Raw genomic sequence first — 8,015 nt, 5'->3', positions numbered from 1 at the left:
TCAATTAGAAAATAAAAGTTGTTCATTTACTTATGTAAAATAATTTGTCTAATTTTTCTTTCTTAAAACAACACTTTAAAGAACTTTTGAAACAAAAACAATCTTCAAAAAACTAATTCTACCTATTAGAAATGAAAAGTTTAATTCATAGGGAATAAAACACACCATTGCTCAGTTTTATAGCCTTCGGATTTTTGCTTACAGCCATAATTTGTCTGGCCAATATCTGAATGTGGTTAGTGTTCGGAAACTATAAATTTCACAGTGGCCACTGCACAGGCTTGTAGGCTATCAGTTTTAACATGGCTAAAATTGTTTCAAAAGTATTCTCTTTCCTCGTATCATAATTTGGACATCAAAATTGACATATCAAATTATATGTCAAAATGACATCAAAATATCAAACAACAAAATAAAATAAAAGTTCTAAGCTAAGCCTTGTTGCCCTCTTTAACCAAGATTTAATATGACCTAAGAATTGAAAACTGCAGACAAATGCCTGCAACAGAGTCGTCTGAACTAACTAGAAATTAACACATTTTCAGTGGCAAACAATGTTTAGTTTTTAGGGGCAGTTATGTCAGTTGAAACTATGCCTTGATGATCATCAGTGTATCCATCCATCAGTACTTTTGTGCAGTGTCTCCAGCTATAGCGGCCATTGAGCACAGGTTCTGGTCTCAATACAGGTAGCACCAAACTGTGACAAATACTTCAGGAAGTGCACAGTTTCTGCACCCCTTAAAACCACAAACTGCTGTTTTCTGTGCTGTTTGTATACACATTCAACAAACATGATATATTGTGTTAATTAGGAGCTTTAGACTTTTTTTAAACAGACCCAGGTATTTCCACCTGTTTCCAGTCTTTATGCTAAGCTAGGCTGACTACATCCTGACTCCATCTCTGCAGCCTACATCTCATCTCACTCTCATACCTCCCCAGCTCCTTACTATAAGCACTGCTTTTTGTTATTCATTATATTGAGGTTCTGAGTGATACCAGATAGGATCACAGAACCTTGTTTCACATGCATACAGACTGTAGCCCCATTCCTTTCTATTATGTAACAAATAGTGTCCAAATGTGTGGGATTGTATCTGCAATCCACTCAGTGCACTACACTGGCTGCTATTAAATGTAATTATTAAATAATTCAAATGACTTACTTATGGCCTACACATTCTCCTATTTTACAAATACATTGTTTCCAATCGCTGAGTGAAAATGGATGCATTGATTTTTATGGCACAAGGACCCTTAGTTACTGATGGTAGAGCTCTGCCACGAACAGCAGCTCTGAGAGCTGTGATTGGAACAGGCTGCTCCCTGCACTGCTCCCATTGGCTGCTTCCAGAACTACACATGCCTCATTACATACAAAGCTCCACCTTCCTGTACTAAGGAGGGGGAGGCAAAGGGTTGTAAAATCCCTGTGTGCTGTCTTACAGGTTGGATGTTTCAACTGATCTGTTCAGCCTGGCTATTTTGTTTCCTTTAAAGCTGTTATTGTATTTTGGCATTAAAAATGTCAAAGTGCACTCTTAATTAGCGCTTGTAATGGCATTTGCAAGAATCCGCTAGATGAAAACAACCAAATCAGAGCAGAAAAAGATATAAGACGGATTGGGAAGTGTGGACCAGGAGTAGCCTACCTCTTTTCCACCAAATTAGCATTGGTTCCTAAACCGGTTCTTTTCAGGATTCAACAACATTCTCCTTATTAGTAATAAAGCTGCCTCCTGAGTGAACTGCCCATAGTTCAATAGGGTCAGCTAACGCTTACGTAATGGTGGTACTTGAGTAACCCAGAGAAACAATGATGTAATGGAATACAAGATGAACCATGATAGGCAGCCACATAGTAACAACAAATAAAATAACAAAAAAATACAATTCCTTTTTCTTGTTAAAATAAATTTTAGATTCCATTTTAAAACTAAATTAAATGCAAATTTAATTCATGTAGATCATGTAGATGTAATATTAAATTTGCAAATCATAATTTTTTCATCATTGATTGTATTTTAACACCATAAGGTCGAGCCTTATAGTTAATTCTGGGTCTTGGAAACAGTAGTTTAATTTAAAAAAAATTAATTCTAAAAATACAGGCTAAAATGAAAGATCATGCATATTGCGTCTCTTCTGGCTGCCTGTCAGACAATACTGAGGGCTCAAAAGGACCATTTTACCGTTTGCTCCTGGTAGTAGGCTATCTAAACACATTGTTAAAAGCCGCTTGATAACGCTTATGAATTACCACTTTGTTCATCTGGTGCTTGTAAGGAATAGTGGCCGGTGAGCTTTAACACAGGATCTTTTCTTCTGCTGGTTGATCTGAGCGGAGCAGGGTGAGTGATTTTACACCACACTGTGAGTTGATGAGAGAGAATTTGTTGACTTTTTTTTGCATTTCAGCGCCATTTGCAGACAGGTATACCTACCGTCCTTTTATTGTTCCCACTTTCAAACGCATTGCTTTTTTTATGAAACAAACGCCGCAAGAAAAACAGCAATTGTTCGAATATAGTTAAATGTGGAATATACGTTCATCTTATATTAATGACTGATAATAAACGATGGTGTAATGATAAGAGCATCAGGAGACGAGATGTAAACAACCACACTTTTTGTATTTTTGTTGTAGAATTGAAATGTGTTGAAACGATACGTTGTAGCTATTTTTGTAAGTGATTCAGTGTATTAGTCATAATCACCATCGCGCTTTCATAATGCATATAGAGGTTGTAATCAGTCTCCATGTTATCCAACACTGATACAGTGGGAGCAGTCGTTAGTCGGTGTCATCTGTTTTTCAAGCAGACTATAGAATCATCATGGAGACTGTTGATTGTGTACAATCAGCAGGATTGTTCGGTTCTAGGGTCACTGAAGATCCTGGGCTGATAATCCTTAAATGCATCTGGGGTAATGTTTTGATATTGCAATACAGATACGTGCTTTATTAATAATACATAATAATAAAGGATTGTTAATATTATTCGACTGTGTAAAGCAGTGGCAGACTCAGGTTTTCTGATGGGCAAGGGGTGAAAAACCATAAAGGGCACCAGCATGCAGAAAGATTGTGATGCATTTATGGTGAAACCCTGGTTATTAAGATTACATTTTTTTAATTATGTGACTCAGATTGAATGTCCAGATGAAATGAAAAATGCTTTTTTTCATATTGCTCACCTATTTAACAATGTATGCCAAAGAATTAAAAAAACACAATTTCTTTGTATTTTTATATGGAAATCCAACCCTTTTGTATATTTTATATTTATAAAATATATTTCATTTATATTTTCATAAACTTTCAGCTTTTAGAGACAGACCTAAGATTTATTAATGAGCTAGCTAGCAACAGTATGATTTTCTGCTGGAGAAAAAACCCTCCCCAACCCTAACTTTTTTTTAAAATTTTATTATTGTTTTAAACAATTGTACACCCTTAATAGGCTCATTTATTATTTCTTGACAGTAGTTCCTTGGTTGTTTTAACTGCGTACTGCGTAGAGTGAAAGCTCTGTGAATATACCTTGTTAACGTCTTAAAATTATCATATATAATAATCTAAACTTTAATCACAATTTAATTTAGTTTAACTCATGTGCCCTGCTCAAATGTACTACCCTCTGGACACCTTTGTGACAAAAATGTACACACACAAAAAAACTGCTATTAAATCATACATCAATATTTTTTTCTGCTTTTTTCCCCCATAAATCTCTTAACAACTTCAAACTTGCTAAAACTATCAAACATTAAGTAATTTTCAGTATTTTAAATGCCAGTTTAATTATTAATTATATTTTCTCATGTTTTTGACTGTTTTTTTTAGCTTCCAGACAGCCACTTAAGGCTTAAAACTATCTTCTGTTAGGTCATTTAAAGCAACATTATGGTAAATGGTAAATGGACCTGTACTTGTGTAGCGCCTTTCTAGTCTTCCGACCACTCAAAACGCTTTTACACTACATGCCTCAGTGATGGCAAAGCCCATCGAACAACTAATGCATTCATACACATTTACACGGAAATGCACAGCATCAGGAGAAATTGGGGTTAAGTATCTTGCTCAAGGATACTTCGACATGTGGCGGGACAAGCCGGGGATCAAACCAGCAACTCAGTCAACCAGCAAATTAATCGGAATTAATGGACGACGCGCTCTGCCTCTGAGCCACGTGTTTTCTATCTTTAAAATAACAGCTTAAAAATATTTCTATACGCGACACTGAGTTTTAATTGGGTAAATGGCGCCTGGTTTGAGTGCCTAATGCTTTATTGCAATGAGTCACACACCACCAACTATGTCACTGATTTTGGTGAAACTGGATCATATTTTATGGGGAAAATGTCTTCTCCCGGATTTCATATTTACTACAGTGGTATTGCTGTCTCAAATGGGGTGGGGGTGCCAAATCGCAACAAATGCCAAAGCTTACATAGTGTTGCTTTAAAGACTATACTATTTATTTTTACTGTTTGTGGGGATACTGTGCAGATGTTTTACATCCAGCTTCCTCTGGCCTCTACAGCAACCTTTAATCCCACACAGGGCCCGATTAATTTTAAAGCCGCTTTTAGTCCTTAAGCTCACTTCCAGCACTCTGACACAAGCTACCACGCTGTCAGAAATACAGATATGCTTAAGTATGTTTTTAATTTTCACAAATGCATTTCCTTTTTAACTTTTGAACCAAATTGTCTAAATCTAAGAATCTATTTGAAATATTAAAGCTGGTTAGCTTACATCAAATAATGTTATCATATTATTACTTAACTTTAACCTCAGAAAATCAGGTTGAGGGTTCGGTCGGATTTATTGTGCACAATGTTGAATGTAAAATCATTCCCATCACCTGAGCTTCAGAATATTGGCTGTCTGAATGCTGACCAAAGGAGAAGAACTAAAAATGGCAGAAACTTAACATTGCATCGTGTGTTCTGATATTTGCACTGCTGGGTGTGATGATGTGGGCATATTTTGAAATAAAAACATTATTCTGCCTAGCTGGAGAGTCTCGGGATGGATGGGACAGTCCCTTCCATATTTTTTGATATATGAGAAAAATATGATCAAGTCACCATTAAAGGTCCAGTGTGTACCATTTAGCAAGATCTATTTTCAGAAATGGAATGTAATATTCATAGGTATGTTTGTTTTCATTAGTGTAACAATGCCTGAGCAGGTCCTCTTACAAGCCACCATGTTTTTACAGTAGCACAGAACGGACAAACCAAACATGGCTCTAGATAGGGACTTTCACATTATTTCTCCTACACACTTGGAGGCTGAGCTGTATTAAAATAATTGCTATCTACATCTTCACAGCTAAAAGCCACTAAATGCCACACACTGCGCCTTTAAGTAGCTACAACAGAATATTTGTTATCATATGATATATCAAAAGTCAGTAAAAGTTGTTTAAATACTATATGTTTACAATACTAATGGCAAATAAATAGTGTAAAATTATTTAGCCTACAGCATAGTGGCATAAGAAATTACATAAATATTAATGTCAAGTAGATTAAGCTCCTATAACTGCCACTAACCTAACCCAATAAAAAACCTACATTTTCTCAATCATCAGTGAAGAAGGAAACTTATGTTTTCAACTGAGTCATCAGACACTGCACACAGAGAAGCACAAGATAAATCATGGTATGACACAAAGTTCACAATTACTATACAGTATTACAGTATAAAGTCTTTTTTTAAGTCTGCAAATCTGATATTTTCATGTGAAAGATGATCACATTATAAGCCAGCCAAACACCCAGCCGACTAATTGCGAGCAGGGCTCAGCTGTCAATCACGATGTGATTCGATGCTAACATGGAGGCAGTGGGCAGTTCAGCCTATTTGATGAAGTGAATGTACTTGCATGATTCTTGCAATTTTTTGGTGGTGTTTCTACAAGATAAGTGCACTCAAACCTATTATAAGTTGCTTTAGATAAAAGTGTAAGCTAAATAAATATAATGTAATGTAATGAAGCATCTGCCCAAATAATTATAATTGAACTAGCACTTGATAGCACTGATGCTTTACTTGTTGACAGCATTCCTACCGGCATCCAGTTTTCATGCAGTCTAGCAGAATAGTTTAACACATCCATCACTGCCTTCATGACATAGAAATATAATAGTCATAATCCTTAACCAGTTTTATGTTAGACTAGTTGTACATGCAGATGTAATTGATTGTAACCCAAGAATCAGAATACAAATGTGACATTTCCACACAATCCACACAACTTATTTTTAATCAGCTCCCCCTCTCATTACTGCTATCTTTGCACATGCCACCACTGCTTTGTGTGCCAGCACATACCACTCTACCACATCAGTGTGGAACTACAGGTGCTGCAGGTACCGCCTCATGCTAACAGTTACATTAGCAAAACGTAAAACTAGAGAAGAATCAGTCAGGAAGGATAAGGAGAGAGCAATTGTCTGTGGCCACCACCTGCAAAACCATTCCCTTTTTGGGGGTTGTCTTGCTGTTACCTCTCCAGCGCACCATTATAGTCACTTTCATTTGCACCAAAACAGGTGAAATTGATTCACAATCACTTATGCTTCCTAACTGGATAGATTAATATCCCTGAAGTTTAATTGACTTGGTGTTATACCATGATGATTAGGACACCAGCTCTAACATCTACATCTACAACTCTCTCTGCTAGTAGGTTTTATTTTAAAACAGCTCATTGTTGCACAGATTTTCACACATTGTTGTCTCTATTTTCTTTCATTTTCTTCATGGTTGTTTCCACAGCAACATGTCTGACTGACTGTGGCGTTTCAGCTGCCAGCTTGTACAGCCGCCCACCTTCACTGCTGTAAATGAAGTGGCTGTGTGCAGGCAGAATGTAAATTTAAGCAGACAGCTTTCTTATGGCAACACTAACCACAAGCCGAGTGTTGGTGTGAGGGGATGATGGAAAATTGAGAAAGTGATCATGACAGAAGGACTATGATGATGATGCATGTTCTTTCATACGGGTGAAAATTCCAGTGGTCCCTGGAGTGTTGTCATTAGCACTGAGTAAAAGTGAGAAAGTATTATAAGTATTTTTTTTTTTTTTAATGCATATATGGGGGAGAGAGAGGGGGTGACATGCAGCAGTGGGCCTGGGTAAGGACTCAGCCTTGACATGTCGGACATGCTCATGCAGGCCTACCTGGGGTGCCCCTGATAGTACCTTTAAAAGTGTGGTAATGGAGACACTAATGAGAGACCCAGTGTAAAATAACCAATCCTACAGCCCAGAGTGGCATTGAATTCTGGACATTTAGAGATAGTTTGATGTGACTGTGGTGATTGTAAAAGTCTGTTTCCATGTGCCTCCACTGTGTGCATTGCTTCTGTTCTTTAACTTCACAGCTTCACCGTGCACAATGACGTGTGTAAAGTTTTACACTAGAAGGCTGTTTTCACATTCATCTGCTGAGAAAGCAAAGTGTCTCTGCTCACCTTAAAAATCAGTTCAATATTTGGGTGTATGAGCAAGACTCTGTGAGATCAAAAATAATTTGGAAGACGATCATGGTCCAGTATGCAGCTTAGAACCTGCACAAAACCTTTCAGAAGACATGTGTCCAAAAATAGAGAAGATAACTTTCTTTTGTGGAAAAACCATATTATTACTTAAAGCAGAGTATTTTTATGTGCCCAAAGCATGTCTAAATGAAGAATAATAATAATAATAATAATAATAATACACTCCTAACTAATACAAGGTTTCTTCCTGTACTCCTATACATTCACGTCTTGTAAGGACTTGGAGTATTTAGTGTTTTACTTAATTTGGGCCTTAAAGCTGCCAGCCTTAATGCTGCAGCTTTATATCTTTCTATCTTTATCTTTATTTATTTATATTTCAGTACTTGTGATTTTTATGCACCAACGCACCAAGGCAAATTCCTTGTACGTGTAAAAAGTCACTTGGCAATAAACCCAATTCTGATTCGGGGCGGCTGTGGCTCAGAGG

At 36.8% G+C, this 8,015-nt stretch overlaps 1 protein-coding gene across 1 annotated transcript in view; it reads left to right on the top strand.

Moving 5' to 3' along the window:
* Positions 1-2,218: 2,218 nt before the first annotated feature.
* Positions 2,219-8,015, top strand: part of LOC118342606 (protein 4.1-like) — a gene marked incomplete at its 3' end in the record, with an annotated part of 14,951 nt that continues 9,154 nt past the window's right edge. The window contains 1 exon segment of the mRNA XM_035681206.1: positions 2,219-2,354.

The sequence above is a fragment of the Morone saxatilis genome, unplaced genomic scaffold (assembly GCF_004916995.1).
Source record: "Morone saxatilis isolate NCDOM2014 unplaced genomic scaffold, NCSU_SB_2.0 Contig9, whole genome shotgun sequence".
Taxonomy (NCBI): Eukaryota; Metazoa; Chordata; class Actinopteri; family Moronidae; genus Morone; species Morone saxatilis.
Note: the sequence above shows the minus strand (reverse complement) of the source record. Positions and strands in the feature narration are given on the sequence as shown.